Source organism: Dermochelys coriacea, chromosome 3, assembly GCF_009764565.3.
Source record: "Dermochelys coriacea isolate rDerCor1 chromosome 3, rDerCor1.pri.v4, whole genome shotgun sequence".
Classification (NCBI taxonomy): domain Eukaryota; kingdom Metazoa; phylum Chordata; order Testudines; family Dermochelyidae; genus Dermochelys; species Dermochelys coriacea.
Window position 1 is genome coordinate 182,730,720 of NC_050070.1, and position 24,366 is coordinate 182,755,085.

The 24,366-nt window shown below is 40.9% G+C and overlaps 1 protein-coding gene across 41 annotated transcripts in view; it reads left to right on the forward strand.

Moving 5' to 3' along the window:
* NRXN1 (neurexin 1) overlaps positions 1 to 24,366 on the forward strand; it is a 1,286,326-nt gene that overhangs the window by 524,053 nt on the left and 737,907 nt on the right. The window lies entirely within an intron of this gene.

Here is a 24,366-nt window from a genome sequence, read left to right on the forward strand (position 1 = left end):
GTCTGATTTCAAGTCTAAACTTCCTGGTGGCCAGTTTATACCCATTTGTTCTTGTGTCCACATTGGTGCTGAGCTTAAATAATTCCTCTCCCTCTCCTATATTTATCCCTCTGATATATTTATAGAGAGCAATCATATCTCCCCTCAACCTTCTTTTAGTTAGGCTAAACAAGCCAAGCTCCTTAAGTCTCCTTTCATAAGACAAGTTTTCCATTCCTTTTCTTGACATATCTGGCATATTTCCTGTGCACAAGCTCTCTGTCTGATACCCGATCATAGAAGTGGGACCTCATAGTCCAGCTGGTCTTAGGTCCCCAGGACCAATGCTGACACCCCCTCCCCAAGACACCCTAGTAGCTTAAGCACACACTTTCCCAGAGCTCCAGACTTGTGGGCACTCTTGTTTAAAATTTACCTCTTCTGGGATAAGTGATAGTTGAAGCACATAACATTCAGGTTTTATAAAGGTTTGTAATAGTTTCTCTTTACTCTAGATCAGGGGTGGGCAAACTACGGCCTGCGATCTGGATCTGGCCCACAAGCCATTTTAAGCCAGCCTGCAAGCTCCCGCTGGGGAGTGCCGTATGGGGCTTGTCCCGCTCCAGTGCACAGGCCGGGGCACAGGGTCAGGGGCCAATGGCCCCCTCCGGCACTCCAGTGGCAGTTGCAGGGGCGGTGCCTGCGGATGGGTCAGTGTGCAGAACCGCCTGGCCGCACCTCCACATAGGAGCCGGAGAAGGGACATGCCACTGTTTCCAGGAGCTGCTTGAGGTAAGTGCCACTTGGACCCTGCACCCTTGAGCCTCTCCCTAACCCCCTGCCCCTGCCCTGATCCCCTCCCACCCTCCAAACCCCTCAGTCCCAGCCCAGTGCACCCTTCTGCACCCCAAACTCCTCATCCCAGAGCCTGCGCCCCCAACCAGAGCCCTTCCCCCCCGCACCTCAACCCCAATTGTGTGAGCATTCATTGCCCGCCATACAATTTCTATTCATAGCATCATAGAATCATATCCTGCTTCTTGTTCACTGTAATCCCCAGGTCCTTTTCTGCAGAACTGCCGCTTAGCCAGTTGGTCCCCAGCCTGAAGCAGTGCATGGGATTCTTCTTTCCTAAGTGCAGGTCTCTGCACTTGTCCTTGTTGAACCTCATCAGATTTCTTTTGGCCCAATCCTCTAATTTTTCTAGGTCACTCTGGACCCTATCCCTACTCTCCAGCTTATCTATCTCTCCCCCCAGTTTAATGCCATCTGCAAACTTGCTGAGGGTGCAATTAATCCCATCATCCAGATCATTGATAAAGACGTTGAACAAAACCGGCCCCAGGACCGACCCCTGGGGCACTCCGCTTGATGCTGGCTGCCAACTAGACATCAAGCCATTGATCACTATTCCCCGATGTGGCCCTCAGGCCAAAAAGTTTGTCCACCCCTTCTCTAGACAGTAGAAGAAATATACAGATCTAGACAAAACAATAAAACAACATCATCCCTCATAAGTGTTCTTTGGGATTTTGTCAGAATCCTCTGGCATGTCCAGGATCCCCTCTCCTGTATATGGCTTCTCCTCTGAATCATGGAGTCAGTCTCTCTCTTTTCAGCCAGCTTCCTACTTCCTTCGCTGATCTTGTAGTTAAACAGGACCCCTTTGTTGTGAAAGCATGCCTCTTTGTTCCTTTCATTTTCAGCTTCAGTGGTTTTAAGGCTACTACTACCCCCTGTTTCCTTTTGGGTATGCTTTCACTGCAGAGTGAAGGTGTTTGTAGCATGGTTGTGCCTGCCCGTGCTAGCTTCAATCTAGCTAGTATGGGTAATAGTAGTAGTGAAAGTGTGGTGGCATGGGCTTGTACTCAGGTAAGCAACCAGCATACAAGCCTGACAGGGACTTGGGTAGAAACTCAAGTTGGTAGCCGATGCTGAACCCCACACTGACGTGTCTTCACTACTATTGTTACCCATGCTAGCTAGATTAAAACTGATTAAATGCTTTAATGATAGATTAAATGCATACCCATACTACAATCACACCTGCACTTATAGTGCAGACATACCCTCTGTTTCCACTTTCTGAGAAAATTCTACTGCTCCAAACCCTAGCTGTCTGCTGACAACCAGGAGAAAACTGGTTCAGTCTAGGATATGACCATCCCATTTTAATGGGAGCTATTCAGATTAATGACTGTCCTCTGAGGTTGGGAGGGAATGTGACATCAGCCCTGATATTACATGGCTAACTCCAACATCCACTGAGGCATTCAATGACACAACAATTTCATAAAAAAGCACAGTTCATAAGTTGTACATAGATTTTCCAGAGAATGAATGGGGGTATCAATTACTCAAACTTTTATTCCTAGGAGGCACCGCAGCATTATTGCCAGATACAATTTAATGTTGAACTGATTAGAAACCAGGTGTTTTCACATTTCTGCACTGAATTTTTTGGGAACTTTGCATTCCAAAAAAAAATTCAATTATTTGTCCCAATTCAGGATAAAAACGTTTCACTACTGGAATTTCCTGTGAAATGGAAATTCTGATTTTCTCTCGCCTCTTCTATTATCCCTATTTTACACATAGGAAGTTGAGGCAAGGAGAAATTAAGCAGCTTGTCCCAGGTCACACAGGTGAGGCCTGGAAATGAGCTTGAGTTTCCTAAGTCCCAGGTTTAGCAGCCTAACCACTCTGATAATATTTTGAATAGCTGCATAATCTACAGTGAGTGGTATTGTTTGGACAACACATACTGGTGGAGATTATTTTGTGTGCAGATGTTGGAACTGCAACATCATCTTCCTCCTTCCTTCTCTCCTATCCTTTTCAGTCATGTGTGTGTTGGTTGTGGATCAGTGTCTGCTGTAGCTATTCATACACATGTATGTGTATATGTGACTGAAATAGGTAAAATGATAGTGTATATTAAACATTCAGACGCAGGACAGCAATATATAGATTAAAGTGGAAGCTTGTGAGATGCAGAAAAAATCTGGTTGTAGAATATTTTGGTGAAGAAAATCCTTTTTTTATTTTTACTTCAGTCTCTGCTCTCATTAAGTACTATTTAGAGAAAAACACTTTATATTCTTTTCACACTGTATGATAAAACAAATTAAAAAAGTCTGTAGAATGCACAGGAATCTCTAGAGTGCACTGTCATGCACAACTCTTTGTAGACAATCAAAACCTAAAGAAAAGCAGGCAGAAACAAGGAAGGAAAAATCACATTTCTGTTAGTAGCTTTCCTTTCCTCAGGACTAGACATGTACCAAACCCTTAAAATTATCAGTATCCTAGACCTTATGGCTCAAAACCTTGTTAGAGTGCAACACTTATATGCATTTGGATGCCATTAGCCCATATTTCCCAGTGCTTTAGTCAAGATCCTCTTTCCCTTACTGAAAAAACATTCAACTTCTTTTAAAAAAAATATTTAATACAGAACTACAAAAAGTAAGTCTTTGGAACATGCCTCTGGCATCCATTTCCACATCATGCAGTAATATATCATATAATCAACAGCTCTTTGGTGATGTATTACACTAATACATTTAGTAATAGAGCTTTGAGAACATATAGTGTAATGCATCATCAAAGGCCAAAGCTGTGAGTCAAACTAGCAGTACAAGATATTCTAGAACAATGGTTTTCAAACTTTTTTTTCTGGTGACCCCGTTGAAGAAAATTGTTGATGCCTGCAACCCAACGGAGCTGGGGATGAGGGGATTTCGGTGTGGGAGGGGCTCAGGCTGGTGCGGGGGTGAGGGCTGCAAGGTGGGGCTGGGGGTGAGGGGTTTGGGGTGTAAGAGGGGGCTCCTGGTTTGGAAGGGCTCAGGGATGGGAAGTTGGGGTGCAGAAGGGGGTCAGGGCTCTGGGGTAAGGCCAGGGATAAGGGTTTTAGAGTGCAGGAGTGGACTCTGGGTTGGGGGGGCTCAGGGCTGGGGCAGGAGATTGGGGCACATGGTTGGGGCACGGGCTTACCTCGGGCAGCTCCCAGTCAGCGGCGCAGCGTGGGTACTAATGCAGGCTTCCTGCCTGTCCTGGCACTGCGAACTGTGCTGCGCCCCGGAAGTGGCCAGCAGCAAGTCCGGCTCCTAGATGGAGGTGCGCAAGCGGCTCCACATGGGTCTCGCCTGCAGGCACCACTCCCCCAGCTCGCATTGGCCGGTTCCCAGGCAATGGGAGTGTGGAGTCGGTTCTTGGGGTGAGGGCAGCATGGGGAGCCCTGTGCCCCCCTCCTCCCCGTAGCCCCCTGCCTAGGAGCTGGACCTGCTGCTGGCTGCTTCCGGGGCACAGCGTGATGTCAGAACAGGTAGGGACTAGCCTGCCTTAGTTGGGCAGCACTGCCAATGGGACTTTTAACGGCCCGGTCGGCAGTGCTGACCAGCACCACCGCGACACAGTGCCCTACATTCCATGACCCAGTACTGGGTCGCTACCCACAGTTTGAAAACCACTGCTCTAGGACCAGACATCAGATTTCAGGTCGTTTTAACCCTTTAAAGCTGGGTTAGGAGATTTTCCACTTTTAGTGTGGTTTTTGAATTTATTATATTGCTAGCTATAAACCTGCTGGAAAGTTCTGACACAAGTCAATTAATTTACTCCATGCCATTCTTCTGGGAAAGTGAGTTCTTGGGGCGTGATCCAAAGTTCATTAAAGTGAATAGGAATCTTTTCATTCATTTAAATAGGTATTAGATCATCCCCTGGGTGAATTGTTCTGTGATTTTGTTTAAGTTCATGCTTAAATTTCTCTCTGTGGGAAGGTATTACCAGTCATAAGTGGATGTGTGTTTGTGTGTGATCTTCCAGGTTAGCACATCCTTTATAATCTGATCTCAGTTCAGCCGTTTTATTTAACCTATGTGGAAAAAAAGCACAAAGGGAAAAAAAAATATTAGTGGTTTACTGGACCATTTGGTTTGAAAATCGGTAAACCAGAGGATGTTGGAAGGAAGTCCTTGAAGAATGGAGATTTGCAGTATTTTCCTTAATAGTAGACCCAGTCCAGCAGGTCATTATTCATGTGACTAGACTTTGCTCTAGCAAGTAGTCCCATTTAAAAAAAAACAAAAACAAAACTTTTGAGGTCAATAGCACTACTCGTATGAGTGAAGATTACCTGTGTAAGTAAGGGTTTGCAGGGCTGGGTCAGTTGGAATGGGTACTGTGTGACATATTCTAAATTATGATGTTATAAATCTGAATTTGTGTGTATATATATGACAAAGAACTGCCATTAATTTGGCAGAACCATGTTGGCCTACTTGTTTCTAAATTTAAAATTAGGACAATTAGCAAATAGAAGGAAAATAGGTGAAATCTCATTCTCTTCATTAGATGCCTGTTGGAGTAGTTGTAAATATGATTATCTTCACTGATGGCTTGTGGCAGTAGTTGTAATCTCTTTGTCTCCACTGGATGGCTGTAGCAGTGGTAAATGGGATTTAATTTTCTCTGCTGAGTGCTTTGGGAATAAGTGAAATCTCATGATCTCTCCTGGGTGTTTACAGTTATATTTCAAAAGTCACAATTTAAACACATTTTTCTTTATCAATTAACTTAGTTTTCTTTAACAATTTAGAGAGAGATTTTCAAAGGAACAAAGGATGGGCAGGCACCCACCTTGGAGTTCAGTGGAAGTTTGGTGCCTAACTCTCTTGGACCCCTTTAAAGAAAATCCCAGCCTTGAAAATTAAATCTGAGGTTTTGAATCCAGTGTCTCTTTTCATGTGGCAACTTTTAAACAGTAATAGTGAAATTTGGCTCGTATGCCATACCATGTATTACCTTGCCCATGTAGGACTATGAAATCCGGTGCATGCACACTCCCTTGCCAAGGCCAGATTCAAGAAAGCATCCCCATTCAAGAGAGCACATAAATACATGATTAAAGTTAAGCAGGTAATTAAGTGCTGTCCTGAATAGGGATGAACTTAAGCAATTGTTTATGTACTTTCCTGAATTGGAGCCCTACTTCTGAAAGGAGTAATGAGGTACAGTAGAATTGCTTTCACATCTTTTGAGATGTGAACGTTAAAAATGTATTCTGAAACATTGTGGTGAAAAATTCAGTTTGGTCAAAAAGGCATTTTTCATTGTAATGGAAAAAGATGGGAAAAAAATCTTTCCTTTCCACCTTTCTGACCTACAAACAGGATAGTTTCAATAAGAGTCACACCTTGTTAGAGGGCACCCACAGCAAACTAGATCAAGCTTCTGTCTCCTGCCTCTTCTACTCTTAAATCTCTCTTTATCTACCAACAGGGTCCATTCTTTTCCTGAATTCCAGTCCTTCCTCCCTGCACCTGCCCTTTCCCCAATAATTCTTGACTTGCCCTTCCCCCTTTGCCAATTTTTCTTTTCTTTGCATTTTCATTTTCCCACTTAGCTTTCAGGTCCCCAGTGTATCTCAGGACCCATGATGTGACTATTGCAGCTCTCCAGCTAAGACTGAGAATTATGGAGGGAAAAGGATTTGAGTGGAAGACCTGCTTAGCTAAGAAAAATCAGTTCTATAAGTAGCCTGGTCTGTAATGGGTATATTCTCTGTTTCAGAGACTAATAGTTTTTCAGGTACCAATGACTCTGGGAATGTATCCAATCTAACAGTGATCATCTTGATACCATCCCAGACTCGTGTCTTAATTATGTACCATGGTGGTCCTTACAAATTTCCCAGTTGCCTTAGATAACTATGTGAAGTGTAGATAACCTCATTATTTGCAATTTTGAAGGCATTTTCTATAGAAAGTGGAAGGAAGCACAAAAGGAATTCTGCAGATACTGAAGTAACCTTATATAAGAAAAACTGGCAAGGTTTTCAGGGCCACCATGTATATGAAAGGTAAATTATCTGCAGCTCACTGTGGTTCTGATCCAAAAGCACTGAAGTTAATAGAAATGGTTCCATTACTTTTGTGTGCTTTGGATCAGTCACTGAGTTTTCATCAACTACAACACACAGAATGAAATCTTGGCCCCAATGAGGTCAATGGCAAAACTGTCATAGATCTCAGTAGGACCATGATTAACTTATTGTGTCCAAATCAATATTCCGAATATTGTACATGCTGATATATTTCTGTGTTCCGCTGCCCTTATCACTATGTCTAGATCAGCACCTGTCATGCAGCCTTTTTACTTTATATAGCTATGTGGACTCCAGTAAAAGGGTCATATTTTTAAAGGAGCATTGGGAACTTTGCACATATGTATGCTTGAACTCACATATTTTGAGCACTATCATCTTGTTACATGCATGTGGTAGAATCTGTGACCTGTGTGTGCAGGTGACAGCTATGAAGGGTCTGAAAACAACCTTGTGCAGAGATGGAGTTCTGAAAATGGAGTTCCAAAACTGAAAATCAGGTCTTTCAAAATTGGACTGTTGCTGGATGTGCCAGGCAGTGCCAAACATGTTTGCTCATTTTTTACAATGTTCTCCTTCTACATATTTGTTCAGAAAGAAAGTTGTGTGTTCAGGTTTTTCAATGGTGAATGGCAATCTGAGAACATAAACAGTTATGGATTAATATTTTAAAATTACTACATTAATATTGGATATGCCTTGTTTACTGTTCTAATCAGTTATTCTAAAAGAACAAGCTGGAAAAAACATTAGTAATCCTGCAGCTATGTGCATCCAAATATTGAGCTAGATTGTGACATGGATCCAAGTGTCTAGTATAAATGGGTGCAGTGTACCCATTTTCCCGCTTTTGAAGTATATGTGCAGGGAGAAGCTCTGTCCCCCACCAATTATTTGCATTATTAGGTATTTATATAATGGCAATGCTCAAAAACCCCAATGCACCAGGCAGTGCAGCTGCATGGGGTGCCATAACATGGCATTGTTATAGGTCAGCAGCAGGTCATTATCACTGTGCTCCTTCAGAGCAAGGGGGAGCAATGAGGGAATTGTGCCTTAGAGATACTATAAAGCAGAATGCATCCTGGGGCTACTCCTGGGATGATGAAGTTTATGCACCCCACCCACCTTGCTAGGGCCTATTTAAAGAACCATCTAGCCCATAGGAAAGTGGAGTCTTGTCTCCATGTCTGGAGTCTTCCTGTGTCATGAATAAATAAAATGAATGAGGCCACTGATATTTGACTATTGACTATATATTTGATATTTGACTGTGAGCCACCCTTAATATGTCAGAGTTGCCTACAAACTTTACTCCCCTCCATGCCTGCTTCAGTGAAAGATTTGTCAGCATAAGGACTACATGATCTTGCACAGTATGTTAACAATATTAGAGGAATCTCTAATATTACTTTAGCTTTTAAAAAACTGAGTTGTGCTGAGATTAAATAGAAAAACAGGTGGAGGGTACTGCATCTATTCTGTTACTGACACATGATTGCCAAAAAATCGTGCTTAGCTTTCATGTAAAATATTTTGTGACTGCTTTTTTTATCCATAATTTAGCATATGTCTTGTGTCTAGACCTGGTCAAAATTTTTCTTCTGAAAAGGTTTTTAATCATAAAATGTAGTTTCATTGAAAAAAAAAGTTGGAAAATGTCAATTTCAACCTTTTTCAATTTTCCAAAATCACATTCTGAAGTGTCTATTTGATTTAAAATGTCATTTCAATATCCTTTTAAGTTGAAATGCCCATTCAAAAAGAAAATGTTTCGGGAGGAAAACAAATGTCACTATTTATGGAACGGAAATTCCCTTTTCCAACCACCTCTGTGTTCAATAAAATGGAGATGTGATAAGTCCTCAACAGTACTGCCTATGGTCACTCTCCTAAATGTTAATTCTGTGAAGGTTCATTTACACGAAAACTACTGCCTGGCTCTCAAATGAAAACAGAACATTATACCGTAATTTGATTATGAGGAAGTAGCTTAAATAAGCAAATATATTTTGGCAGAACCTATAGTATTTGCAGTACAGTGCACTGTTTTTAAAAGTGTCTGCAAGAAGTTTTCAGGTCTATATGGGGTGAGACTAGCATGTATAAAAATAGAAATAAATGTAATTATTTTAAGCTAATATATCATTTTAAGCTAACACTGCATTTTTCATGGTGTTTTAAACCTTATTTTTCAACAAAATTGAAGCAAAATTTGGAACAAAAATTGTTTTGAACAAAAAATCAACCCATTTGTTTTGAAAATGTCAAAATGCAGTGGTGTGACTTTTGTTATTTTTTTTCAGACAGGACAATCTAATGAATTCAACACAAATTCGCAAAATGTTTTGGTTGGCCCAAATACTCATTTTTCAGTGAACAAAATTGTTCACAAAAAATTTCACTCCACTCAAGCTTTTATTTCAAAATGCAGTTGTGTGAGATTTGTTATAAGCTTTTACTGAACATATGACAAAGGAATTGGGCTTGATTCCAAGAGGTGAAGAGCACCTGCAATTCAGATTGAAATCAGCCTGGATTGTGATTGCTGGGCATCACTTAGGATCAGGCTTTGTTTGGAAGGTAACAGGCTTTATATCACTGATTTCTTGTTCACCATAATCTTCTGAGGTGAAAAGTGCTCAGAGCACATTAATGTTTAGGATGACCAGCACGCCCCAGTATCAGGCCCTTTGTTCACTAAATGTAAGCTTTTTGGCTCATTACTGGAAAGATATAATTAGTAGATGCTACATCTTGAAAACAGAATAATGTATCCCTATTATTATTAATGATTAAGGAAAAGGGTTATTTTTAAAGACAACATTAACCTTAAATAACACACATAGATGATGCTTTAGACACCAGTGAGACAGACACTTTATAGATTTCCCTTCCTCTTGCATCCCTGTGCAATGCCTGAAGGAACAGAGGAAACAATGGCTGCCTGAAAAAGGAAGATGAGCGTAGAACAAGATCCAGAGTGGTCAATGGAGGATGGAATAGTGTACTGTCCAGGAATCCCCCAGGGGAACTCTGGTAGAGTCATTGTGGTGAAGGGAAAACCAGTTATGGAAAACATACAGCTAGTCAGATACTGATTCCCCTTTTGCAGATGTGGACTTTTACTGCACTACCAGTACCAATAGAGCTACAGGAAGCTGTATTTTTAAAGTGCAATCTATTGTGGCTTCTAATTGTCTTAAGTGTTTTAGAAGCCAAAGGCATCATTTGAAAGTGCTGGTGGATACAGAGTGTCTGATGTGAAGAAAGAGCTTAACTGAAGAGAGTTGTAGTGTTTCGGGTTGAAGAAGGGAGGCTGAAAAGACTCATGAGAACAGAAAAAGAAAGAGAGGCACTTTCCAGGAATACTGTCAAGGAAACTGTCTCTCAGTTAAATCACGTAGAAATGGAAAGGAGCAAAGTTTCCTTTTAATAAGTTACTGGCTGCGGAGTATATTTGGTTAAAAATGAATCAGCTAGTTAGCTAAGTAGGGCAGAAGTTAGCCATCAGCAGTGTAAGTTGTAAGTCCATCAGCGACACAAGCAGAGTTCAGTCAGGCCCAGAGCCAGTATGTTAGCCAGTTACTGCACCAACTACCACACAAGATAGGGGGCATGTTATTGTAGCTAGCCAACTAGATGCCAAGTCTGCATGATGGGCAGCTAACTACCATAGCAGAAAAGGAAGGAAATGATCTAGCTGGAAGCTAGTTGGGAAGCCAGTCCATATTCACACAGCAGTCAGGAAAAAGACCAATTTCAGTCTAGGATGAATAGGCTATTTGCCCAGCAGTGGAACAAAGGGATCTTTTCAAACCATGAAGCAGCCAACAGAATGGAACATTGCAAAATGGAAACTAGCCAGAAAGGCACACAGCCAACAGCTCTCCAGCAGCTAGACGCAGAAGCAACTTACAAAGAGAGAGAGAGAGAGAGAGAGAGCAATCCAGGCTGTCAGGCCATTATTATTCTAGAGAAGTAATAGGGTTAGGACATCAGCTGGCAGCTAGTAGAGTACTGAAGGGAGATGTCTAAGAAGGAAAAACTAGTGAAGAGTGGAATATAAAAGACCTTTATTTCCCCCAAGGTATAGAGATTCATGTTCTGTTGATAAATTGATTGGAGCCTAAAATTGTTTGCCTATCTGTTTATAAAGCTGTGATTAATTCACTACGAAGAATTGTTCAGATGCTTGTAAATGTGACAAGGGTGAGACATTTTATTAACACATTAAAACTTTTCAAAGTATTTTTTTTATTTTAGTGTTAATATAAATAAATCTTCCACATGGTCCCTTATCTATTGATACATCCACATGGCTCCTGCCCTATAATTAAATCCCTCTTAAAGACCCAGCTCTGCCATGCTGCTTACAGTGTGGTGAGTTGGCATGTGTATTAAATGCTTATAGTTGTTCCCTTTCCCATCATTTCTGTCTGCTTAACTCTCTGTCCTTAGATTGTGAAGACCCTGGGGCAAAGGTCACCCTGCTTGAGAGTTTGGAAAGAACCTAACACATTACAGGCACTACCCTAACTATATAAATAATAATGACTGAACTGCTCTATTGTAATCACCATCCACTCTCGCATAACTCCTTTTGATTAACTCCTCTTGCTTACAGTCTTTAGACAATCCTTGCACTTAAAACATGGTCTGGACAGACGGGGTTAGTGAGGGAAGGCTAAAAGAAATGGCATGTATGTAACTTTTATTGGAATGTAGTAGTATGTCTCAGCTAAATGTTATGTGGTGAGTGGTAGGGGAGAAAATCCCAGACCCAGCGCAACAAATGATGCTCTAAAAAAGAGTCCCTTGCTCTACCAGTCACTTGAGGTTGTACATAATTTGTTTTGTTTCCTGGGTTTTGTGTGATATAGGCATGCAAAGCCGCTTTTGCCTCAGATAATACATTTTGTTTTCCTTTTGGTGGTTTGCCTTGTTATTTTCATTTTGTGACTTATGTCTTGATGAAGGCTTTATTCCTATTTGGAAGCTGATTCACCCTATGTGGAACCAACTTGCTCCTAAGTTCTGCAATTTAGGTGCTGCCAAGAAATTTCTAAGACTCTTTGCTGTGGGAAATTAAAATATAAAAAAAGCCTCAAGCTCATTCATTATAACAGTGAACATAGCAACCGCAGTCAGAAAACTGCTAGCAGTCTGGCAACTGATATCAGGGCTTAGAAAGAGAAATAACAAAATAATCTTTTTTTTTAAATCATTAAAACACTCATCTCCACAGCAGTATGAAAAACACTACAACAAGCCCACTATCAAAGCCATTATTAAAATAATTGCTTTTCAAACTTCTATTAATGTAATACATTAAACAATATGCCACTGAATTACTCTCCCCCACAGGAAGCAAAACAAAAAGCCATTCTTTAGCATCCTAAAATGCTAGATTATGTCTAGATTCTCGCTGGAAAGTATTAAGGGAGACTATGCTAGGCTGGGGAAGACGCTTAAGGAAATTGAGGCTCAGGTGATCTTTCGCGGGATCCTTCCTGTTGCTAGAGAAGGGCAACAAAGGTGTGACAAGATTATGACTGTCAACAGATGGCTTAGGCAGTGGTGCTATAAGGAGGACTTTGGGATGTATGGCCACTGGGAGGCATTCACGGACAGAGGACAGTTCTCTCGGGATGGACTTCATCTGAGTAGGGAAGGAAATAGACTTCTAGGATCGAGGCTGGCACAACTGATAAAGAGAGCTTTAAACTAGGAATTAGGGGGAGATGGATGGGAGATGTCCAGGAAATCTCCACGCCAGATTTTAGCATTGAGAGGGAAGAAGACGAAGTAAGAAAGGATACAGCAGTGGGTAGGAGAATGTATATAAGGAGCGAGGGCGGTGTGGATACTAGTCCAATAGGTTATACTGGCTGTAGAATGACTGTGCCTAATAGGGTACAAAATGTGAGCAAGGCCAAACAGCAAAAATTAAGATGTTTGTACACCAATGCGAGGAGCCTAGGTAACAAAATGGAGGAACTAGAGCTACTGGTGCAGGAAGTGAAACCAGATATTATAGGGATAACAGAAACGTGGTGGAATAGTAGTCATGACTGGACTACAGGTATTGAAGGGTATGTGCTGTTTAGGAAAGACAGAAACAAAGGTAAAGGGGGTGGAGTAGCATTGTATATCAATGATGAGGTAGAATGTAAAGAAATAAGAAGCGATGCAATGGATAAGACAGAGTCCGTGTGGGCAAAAATTACATTGGGGAAGAAAACTAGTAAAGCCTCTCCTACGATAGTGCTTGGGGTGTGCTATAGACCTCTGGGATCTAATTTGGATATGGATAGAGCCCTTTTTAATGTCTTTAATAAAGTAAATACTAATGGAAACTGCGTGATCATGGGAGACTTTAACTTCCCAGATATAGACTGGAGGACCAGTGCTAGTAATAATAATAGGGCTCAGATTTTCCTAGATGTGATAGCTGATGGATTCCTTCATCAAGTAGTTGCTGAACCGACTAGAGGGGATGCCATTTTAGATTTAATTTTGGTGAGTAGCGAGGACCTCATAGAAGAAATGGTTGTAGGGGACAATCTTGGCTCAAGTGATCATGAGCTAATTCAGTTCAAACTAAATGGAAGGATTAACAAAAATAAATCTGCAACTAGAGTTTTTGATTTCAAAAGGGCTGACTTTCAAAAATTAAGGAAATTAGTTAGGGAAGTGGATTGGACTGAAGAACTTATGGATCTAAAGGTAGAGGAGGCCTGGGATTACTTTAAATGAAAACTGCAGAAGCTATCAGAAGCCTGTATCCCAAGAAAGGGGAAAAAATTCATAGGAAGGAGTTGTAGACCAAGCTGGATGAGCAAGCATCTTAGAGAGGTGATTTAAGAAGAAGCAGAAAGCATACAGGGAGTGGAAGATGGGAGGGATCAGCAAGGAAAGCTACCTTATAGAGGTCAGAACATGTAGGGATAAAGTGAGACAGGCTAAAATTCGAGTAGAGTTGGACCTTGCAAAGGGAATTAAAACCAATAGTAAAAGGTTCTATAGTCATATAAATAAGAAGAAAACTAAGAAAGAAGAAGTGGGGCCGCTTAACACTGAGGATGGAGTGGAGGTTAAAGATAATTTAGGCATGGCCCAATATCTAAACAAATACTTTGCCTCAGTCTTTAAAAAGGCTAAAGAGGATCTTGGGGATAATGGTAGCATGACAAATGGGAATGAGGATATAGAGGTAGATATTATCATATCTGAGGTAGAAGCAAAACTGAAACAGCTTAATGGGACTAAATCGGGGGGCCCAGATAATCTTCATCCAAGAATATTAAAGGAATTGGCACCTGAAATTGCAAGCCCATTAGCAAGAATTTTTAATGAATCTGTAAACTCAGGAATAGTACCGAATGATTGGAGAATTGCTAATATAGTTCCTATTTTTAAGAAAGGAAAAAAAAGTGATCCGGGTAACTACAGGCCAGTTAGTTTGACATCTATAGTATGCAAGGTCCTGGAAAAAATTTTGAAGGAGAAATTAGTTAAGGACCTTGAAGTCAATGGTAAATGGGACAAAATACAACATGGTTTTACAAAAGGTAGATCGTGCCAAACCAACCTAATCTCCTTTTTTGAAAAAGTAACAGATTTTTTAGATAAAGGAAATGCAGTGGATCTAATTTACCTAGATTTCAGTAAGGCATTTGATACCGTGCCACATGGGGAATTCTTAGTTAAATTGGAGAAGATGGGGATCAATATGAACATCAAAAGGTGGATAAGGAATTGGTTAAAGGGGAGACTGCAACGGGTCCTACTGAAAGGCGAACTGTCAGGTTGGAGGGAGGTTACCAGTGGAGTTCCTCAGGGATTGGTTTTGGGACCAATCTTATTTAATCTTTTTATTACTGACCTTGGCACAAAAAGTGGGAGTGTGCTAATAAAGTTTGCATATGATACAAAGCTGGGAGGTATTGCCAATTCGGAGAAGGATCGGGATATTATACAGGAGGATCTGGATTACCTTGTAAACTGGAGTAACAGTAATAGGATGAAATTTAATAGTGAGAAGTGTAAGGTTATGCATTTAGGGATTAATAACAAGAATTTTAGTTATAAGTTGGGGACGCATCAATTAGAAGTAACAGAAGAGGAGAAGGACCTTGGAGTATTGGTTGATCATAGGATGACTATGAGCTGCCAATGTGATATGGCTGTGAAAAAAAGCTAATGCAGTTTTGGGATGCATCAGGAGAGGCATTTCCAGTAGAGATAAGGAGGTTTTAGTACCGTTATACAAGGCACTGGTGAGACCTCACCTAGAATACTGTGTGCAGTTCTGGTCTCCCATGTTTAAAAAGGATGAATTCAAACTGGAGCAGGTACAGAGAAGGGCTACTAGGATGATCCGAGGAATGGAAAACTTGTCTTATGAGAGGAGACTTAAGGAGCTTGGCTTGTTTAGCCTAACTAAAAGAAGGTTGAGGGGAGATATGATTGCTCTCTATAAATATATCAGAGGGATAAATATAGGAGAGGGAGAGGAATTATTTAAGCTCAGCACCAATGTGGACACAAGAACAAATGGGTATAAACTGGCCACCAGGAAGTTTAGACTTGAAATCAGACGAAGGTTTTTAACCATCAGAGGAGTGAAGTTTTGGAATAACCTTCCAAGGGAAGCAGTGGGGGCAAAAGATCTATCTGGTTTTAAGATTCTACTCGATAAGTTTATGGAGGAGATGGTATGATGGGATAATGGGATTTTGGTAAGTAATTGATCTTTAAATATTCAGGGTAAATAGGCCAAATCCCCTGAGATGGGATATTAGATGGATGGGATCTGATTTACTATCGAAAACTCTTTCCTGGGTATCTGGCTGGTGAATCTTGCCCATGTGCTCAGGGTTTAGCTGATTGCCATGTTTGGGGTCAGGAAGGAATTTTCCTCCAGGGCAGATTGGAGAGGCCCTGGAGTTTTTTCGCCTTCCTCTGTAGCATGGGGCATGGTTGACTTGAGGGAGGCTTCTCTGCTCCTTGAAGTCTTTGAACCATGATTTAAGGACTTCAATCGCTCAGACATAGGTGAGGTTTTTCATAGGAGTGGGTGGGTGAGATTCTGTGGCCTGCGCTGTGCAGGAGGTCGGACTAGATGATCAGAATGGTCCCTTCTGACCTTAGTATCTATGAATCTATGAATCTAAGATGTCCCAGTTCAGACAGTCTGAACAGTAGAGACAGCAAACAAAGAAGCATTTGCCATGTCAGCTTTGTGACTTCTAGCTGAGCAGACCAATTCATGTCCTGTCTCCCAAAAGAGGTATCTGTCCAGCTAAGTTAGATGGGGATGATTTACTGGGATCTGTTTACTTTTAATTATGGCTAACCTCTCAAATAATGGAAAGTAAATCACATTTGAAAAAGAAGAGCAGAAACCAGCATATTTTTACTCTTTACATATACTACAGATAGCTCTATTCTGTTTGTTCATATCTCCAATATGTCCATCAAGTATAATCATAATTATATAGCTCTCTTTCAGCATTTTTATCCATATATCTCAAAGCACTTTACAAGGTAGGTAATTATCATTATCCTCAATTTACAGATAGGGAAACTGAGGCACAGGGGTACGTTAACTTGTCCAAGGTTATAGACCAAGTCAGCAATAACACAACACAGGTTTCCCAGTCCAGTGCCCTATCAGCTTGACTGAGCTGCCTCCTTATAATCACTTTAGGTATGTCTGCACTGCAATACGAAGTGTGGTTGCAGAACACTATTACCTGTGCTAGCATGGCTAAAAATAGCAGCGTAGCTGCAGTGGCATGGGTTTCAGGGTGGGCTGTTGACCTTGGGTACCTAGTCACAGTGCTGACGCCCATGTTACTGCATCCACACGGCTATTTTTGGTTACCACACTATAGACTGTGGGGTGAACATACCCTTGACATTCATCTCTCTAGCAGTTGAATACCACCTGTAAAGTGCTGATTGCCTTCATCTCCTACCAGTTTCTTATTGGCTGGAGTGGAAAATACTGAGCCCAGAATTGGCCCATTGTATATGACTGAAACTTTTTTCCAATACCAAAACTGTGGACCTGATTAACCACATTGGTACTTCAGTTTCACACTGGTGTAACTCTTAAAATCAGTGGTGTTAAACAATGAAGCAAGATGAATCAGGCCCACAGTTTCGGTGTTGGCAAGACGTTTGCAGTGGACCTTCAAACGTAATCTTGGTTCCCTGGAGCGTTCAAAACAATGGGGATATTTTCTACTTTTTGTATACATTTGCCTTTCTGGAATTTGCAGGCAGACAATAAAAACAATGGAACATATATTTATTGTCTGCATTAAATGCATCTCTTTTGCTTTTAAAAATGTATGATGCATTATATATCTTGTAACATTATGGAGAGTGAATGCAGAAAACTACAGAAACAATAAACAATGCAAGCTTAATGTCTCTAGTTAATCATTCAACATAACTCTAAGGTGTTCGCGGGGTGTACAGTGCAATGGTTACTTTGAGACATTTGTTGTTCAGATTCAGAGTTTATTGAATGTAGATTTTTACTATATTAGATAAGTATATTTTTCTATCTTAGCAGCCAGCCATTTTGTGTAACCATCACATTTGTTTAATATATAGCTGCAAACAGTGTAGTCTCAAGGGCGTAAGCCCTTGTGTTGCCATTCTGGTTTCTACTTACACAGAAATTTGTGAGAATCATTACATAAAAATGTGTGTGTAGCTTTCAGTAAGCTAAAAAATAATAATATAAAAATAATAGCCTTGTTAATAGTCCTTTGTCTGTACTTCATAAATCAAAAGGACCGATTCTGACTGTGATGTCCTGGTCTCCCCCTGGGGTGTCTGGATCCTGACTGTCACACTGACATACTTATTCATGTTTAGCAGTTCCGTACTCCACAGGAAGCCTGACTGAAATCAGTTCTACTGATGGCATTAATGAGCCTTAATTGATTACAATTCCCGCAGATGGAGATATTGAGAATTTGGGGGTATAGGAGAAGGGTGAGTCATTCACACAAGTTCTTGCTGTTAGTTTACTGAGAGTGTCTGCACAGCTATCTGAGGTGTGATTGCAGCATATGTATATGTACCCGAGCAAACTTTAATACAACTAGTGCCATACCAAGAGCAGAGAAGCCACAACAGCATGGGCTTCAGCATGAGCTAGCTGCCTGAGTAATTACCCTAGGTGGGCTTGTACAGCCTGTGCTGCCACCCAGGCTACTACAGCTTCACTGATACTGAGGCAGGCGCTAGCTAGATTACAGCTAGCTCAAGTATGTCTATACGCGCCAAGTTAAAACACAGGTTTCCTGATTCCAAGTCCTAGATTCTAATTGCAAGATCATGCTGCCTCCTTGGTTTGTAGGTCAGATCAATATAGACATATTTGCTACAAATAGAAACTTTTTTTCTTTTTTAAATGACAGAGCTTTCATTGGCTTGAGTGGGAACAGTCCCAGTAAAACTGATTGGAGCTTTGCCTGAATCTAGTGATAATATAACTGCTTCTTTCTGGACAATGTGAGCCATGTCCAGTGCTCCATGGGGCTAGATGGTGCACAGCCCTTGTGTGGCTTTTCCTCTTTGTATGCCCCCATCCAGGGACCAAAGCACAACTGCAGTGAACTACTCACTAGAAGTCTAGACACCTAAAAAGGGGAAGAAAGAAGGGGCAGAACCAGGTCTTGAAACTGTCAAGTAAACAGCTTATCAAACCTATCTTTGCTTGGACCACCATGCTCTACTGAACTGAAGCCTCTTTATTCAGCAATGGTATGATTTACTATTTGCTCTAAGCAGAATCTTCGTAAGCAAGTTCTCAGACCTCTCCATATCATCTGAAATAGTGCATCAAAATATATTTGACATTATCTTCTTGAATCTTTAGTTATATAAGGTGGGCCCAATTCTGCTTTCCTTAAGCAAATCTGCCACTGAAGTTATTGAAGTCAATGGGAATAAGATCAGATCCACTGAAGTTAATAGGACCTTTGCCTGAGTAAAGCAAAGTTCTATATACAAAAGTTGGATGCAGAAGAGATCCTCTTATAAAGTATATGTGGAAGGCAAGGATCTAGTAACACTTGTGCCTGCTGCACACCATTTGTTAGCAAAAACTGCTATTCGGAGCGCTCTAAGTGTGGTATGTGTTTCATTTACACCTAGTAACCTGTTGTCTGTCTAGGGAAAACAGAAACCAAAATATTATTATGCTAATACAATATTAGAGAGCTTGAATGACTTTGTCTTTCCCTTCTTGTACAAAGCAATGGTGTGCTGCATGGAAATGGCATTGTTATTGGTTGCAATATGTTTGTTTGTTTTTATTTATTATGTTCTGGAAGAGAGGGGTATGAAAAGAATAATCTGGTTTGAAAAGAGCTGTGGAGCTATATCTAGCAAAAGAAGAGACCTGGGCTCTTTCTTTTCTTTATCCTTTTCAATTCTTATCCTGGTTGGTGGTTTTACTATTGGGTAATATTGTGCCTAATAGGCACTAATCTGCTGGAGCTGGTGCAGAGCTGCATTGACCCAGGGGGCGTCATTGTACCTGAAGGTTCCTTGGAATGCAAGGGCATGTGTCCACTGCACCATCCCTTAGGCTGGTCTGAGAAGGGGACACATCTCTGTGTTTCACCTTACCCCTTTTGTGATGGCTTATGCTCATAGGTGAACTAGCCTGAAGAACTTTCAGTTCTCAGTAGAGCTGCAAAGATTGCAGTTGTGGCTGGCCCCTGGGTGGGTGGCTCTTCGCAAACCTGCAAGGGAACAAGTCACATTCTAGTTGTATATAAATGTAGGGACCCTTGTCAATATCTTTTTATGGTCCACAATGAATATTAAACAAATGTCCTGTCAAGTGAGGAAAATCAGTCAGGTATTGGTATGCTGTCACAAGAAACACTAGTGTGAGAGGGCCTACTGAATAAACAAAGACTATTTTATTACCTCCTAACTCTTACCCAAATAATTCAATAAAAGTTAATTCCCATAGTAATGTTTAATTCAAACTAACATCTCTTTACAGGTATCTGAGCCATGCCTCCTCAGGTTTTGCATAAGCAATTTCTGTTTTGCTGTGCATTTTGGAACATGGAATTACACTGAGCAATACTAACAAAATGACATCTTGAGAAATCTGTATTTGTGGAGCAGTACAAACTATTCATTGTTTCCAAGATCCAAAATTATCCAGTGAGTGCCACAAATCCACGATGAACCTCAGTGTTGGCTTTTGCATTTGGATCTCTGATTTATCTAACACAAAAGCTAAAAGCTCATGGCATAGACAGCACTCCACACATATGGAAAACTCATAAACATAAATTAATTCTTCTAAAGTCCACTTAATTTAGGCACATCAAACTGTGTCAAGCCTCACCTATTTTAGACCTTGATAATGTTGCTACTGATGTCAAGAATAAAACTCCCTTTGATTTTGTTGTGCAGAATAAAGGCCTAGGTTAGTAGCACCTGACTGTCTTATGCATTTTGGTCCATACTGCTCCCCATTTTAGAGAACAGCCATTATGTGGAAGGTCTGTGAACTAGAAGATTTATATTTTTGGAGTATATGAAAATACTGCTGAATTGTAACGTAAGCATGGAGGCTGTTTACCAAGTCTTACAGACATTTAGGACTAATATTTAGATTTAATCTGACAAAGTATTTCACCATTGAAAATAAGTGGCCTATGTTAATTTAGAGGCTGTCAACCATAGTGATTTAGGGCATATTGCTACAGTGTGGTGGGGTCAATATTCTGAAATATTTTTAATAAGCCAAATCATTATGTGATTGCTGAAAAGGAGTGATTCAAATCAAATGTGCTACTCTTAATCTCATGACTAGAGCTGGTGGACTATTTTTGATATGTTGATGAAAATTTTGCATTTTTTTTGTTTTAAATTTCCACAAAAAAAATAAGTGGAAAATATTTTTTAAGTGGCAAATTTTGTTCATTTTTCTACTAGTTCTGGTGGTGACTCTGATCAGGCATTCATTCCTCTTGCCAGCAAATGCTGGAAAATGAGAGCATTCACTTTTTTGAAAGCAAGATCTGAGGAGTACAGTTCTTTCAAGAAGAGTAGGGGGGCAAGAAACCTAACTAGTTTTAAGACTGAGCTTGATACATTTATGAATGGGATTATATGGCTGTGATAGCAGGGGACTGGCCTCGATGACCCAAGAGGTCTCTCCCAATCTTATGTTATTGAGATGAAGTACTTTGTGTTGCTTTAACATAATCCCTTCTTATCAGTGTAGCAGTAGTCTTGACAGACTCCACTGTTGGTCCCACCTAGCCCTTATTAGGAAGAGATTTTGAGGATGGGTTCTGTTCTATTCTGGTTCTAATACAATCCCCATAATACTATTTAAATGCCTTCCAATAATCATTAAGCTATGTGTTTAACATCTGTTGTGTGGTACTTGTCTTATTTCTCTTTTCTTCTTTGCTGGGAGAAAACTGTTAATAGATTTATATATATATTATATGACTGCTGTGCTATCTGTTTTTTTTATTAGTGAAAGCAGATCCCAGGAGTGCATGTTGCCCTGAAATAGCAAGTGGTGAGGTCTTAGATTTGGGTTGGTTCATTTCACAATCTGGAGCTGTTTCCAAGAAAGCTTAGTCTCCTGGTCAGGCAATTTGTATCCTTGCTGTAGACAGTTCCATTGTGACTAGGGAAAGAAATTGTTGACTGTATTCCTTATGTTGGAGCTTTAGGTGATCTTTTAGGTGTTCCAGGACCACGTCATTAAGCACCTTGAAGACCGAGATCTTGAATTCGACATGATACTCTCTAGGGAGCCAGTGTAGAGTGAGTGGAAGACAAGTCTGAAATGCTTGTAGTAGCCTGTGTTGCTGTGGATATGTGCTGCTGTGCTCTTTACTGATTGAAGTTTCCTAAGGGCTGACAGTTTCATGCCCAGGTAGACTACATCCCTATAGTCCATCTGGGTTGCAACTATCACAGTTAGAAAATCTCTGGAAGGAATTAAAGACTGCCATTCTCTCAACATCTGCTGTGTCCATTGGCTATGTCACCCCACCATCACCAAGGTTGGTTTGATGAGACCGATGCTGAGATTCAGGGCCTACTTATCAGAAAAGAAAAGCTCATCACATGTGGCAAAATGACATATCACATCAGCAGAAAAAAGAGTCGTACAAGCAACTCAAGGCTGAAGCCCAAAGAAAAATCTGGTTTCAGAGTAGCAGCCATAGTTAGTCTGTATCCGCAAAAAAAAAAGGAGGACTTGTGGCACCTTAGAGACTAACAAATTTATTTGAGCATAAGCTTTCATGAGCTACAGCTCACTTCATTGGATGCATTCAGTGGAAAATACAGTGGGGGGATTTATATACACAGAGAACATGAAACAATGGGTGTTACCATACAGTGTGTTGGTATTGTCTAAAACTGTTTTGTTTCATGTTCTCTGTGTATTGTTCATGTTCTCTGTGTATATAAATTTCCCCACTGTATTTTCCACTGAATGCATCTGATGAAGTGAACTGTAGCTCACGAAAGCTTATGCTCAAATAAATTTGTTAGTCTCTAAGGTGCCACAAGTCCTCCTTTTCTTTTTGCAGATACAGACGAACTACGGCTGCTACTCTGAAACAAGATTTTTCTTTGGGCTTCAGCCTTGAGTTGCTTGTATGACTCTTTTTTCTGCTGATGTGATAAAGAAAAATCTGTGACATCAGAAATAAGTGGTGGCGAGAAGAGGCCAAGGATATTGAGCTTTATGCTGATAAACATGACATGAGGAGTTTCTTTCAGGCAATAAGGGCCATTTGCGGCCCATGCTTCCATGGACCCATTCCACTCCGAGCCCAAGACGGGTCAATGTATTTTAAGGACAGTGAAGCCATCAAAGCTAGATGGAAGGAGCATTTTGAGCTGCTCCTGAACCGTGAGTCAACTGTCTCTGATGCCACTATCGAGTCTATACCACAACGACATGAAAGAGAACCTCTTGTTGACCGCCTTACCCTTGAAGAAGTAACACAAGCCATTATGCAAACTAAGAACAACAAGGTAGCAGGGCCAGATGGCATACCAGCTGAAGTCTACAAGTTTGGAGATGAAGAACTGGTAGGGAAGCTCCGTGAACTTTTTCTTCATATCTGGTATAATTAGAAGATTCCAGAAGACTTGAGAAACGCTAACATTGTTACAATCTTTAAGAAAGGAGATAAATCAGAGTGTGGAAACTATCAAGGCATTGCCTTGCTATCTACAGCAGGGAAAGTTCTTTCCCAAATCCTCTTAAACTGATAATTTCCCCTGGCTGAGGAAATGTTGCCGGAATCTCAGTGCAGTTTTAGACAATCCCGCAGGACAACCAACATGATCTTCATTGACTGACAAATCCAGGAAGAATCTTGGGAGCAAAATTAGGACCTGTACATGGCTTTCATTGGTTTGACAGAGGCCTTTGACTCTGTCAATCATGAAGCCTGGTAGAAGGTGCTGGCCAGATTTGGCTGCCCTCCAAAATGTATTAAGGTCTTAAGGCATCTCCATGATCAGATGACTGCCACAGTTCTCTGTAATGGCCTTGAGATAGAACCTTTCATCATCAAAACTGGGGTTAAGCAAGGATGTGTTGTTGACTCAACCCTGTTTTCCATCTATTTAGCAGTCATTTTGGTCCTCGTTAAAGATCATCTCCCCAGTGGAGTTGACATTCAGTATAGAATGGATGGGCAGCTCTTTAACGTCTCCACTCAAAATCTAAAGTCTTCAGGGCATCCATTACTGATCTTCAGTATGCTGATGATTGTGTCATTCTTCCGCACACTGAGATTGACCTTCAATTCATACTGGATTTTCTTGCACAAGCTTACTGAAGCCTAAGACTCTCACTCAATATTGAGAAGACTAAAGTGTTCTATCAACTTGCTTCAGGCCTTGCACATGATCCACCACAAATACCCTTGAGGGTCAGATTTTGAAGACAGTTGAACACTTTTACTACCTTGGTAGCCAACTTTCTCTAAATGCAAAAATCAACAGTGAGATCCAGCAGAGGATCCAATGCACAAGTTCTTCCTTTGGGAAATTGCTCCAATGCATTTTCCCAGACTGTGACCTATGGCAGGACACCAAGATCCAAATCTATAAGACAATTGTTGTTCCAACACTCCTCTATGGCTGCGAAACCTGGGTGACCTATTGACAGCACCTCAAGAGTTTGGAGAGGTATCACTAACGATGCCTCCGCAAGATCGCCGCACTAATGCCAGCATCCTTGCCGAAGCCAATGTCACCAGCATTGAAGCAATGATCCTCATGCACCAACTTCGCTGGGTTGGACATTGTGTGCAGATGCCAGACTCTTCCCTCCCAAAACAAGAGCTCACTCATGGTCGGAGATCCCGTGGTGGTCAGAGTAAACTGTACAAAGACACACTGAAAGTGATCTGGACCTCACAAGCTGAGAAGAGCAAGCCACCAATCGA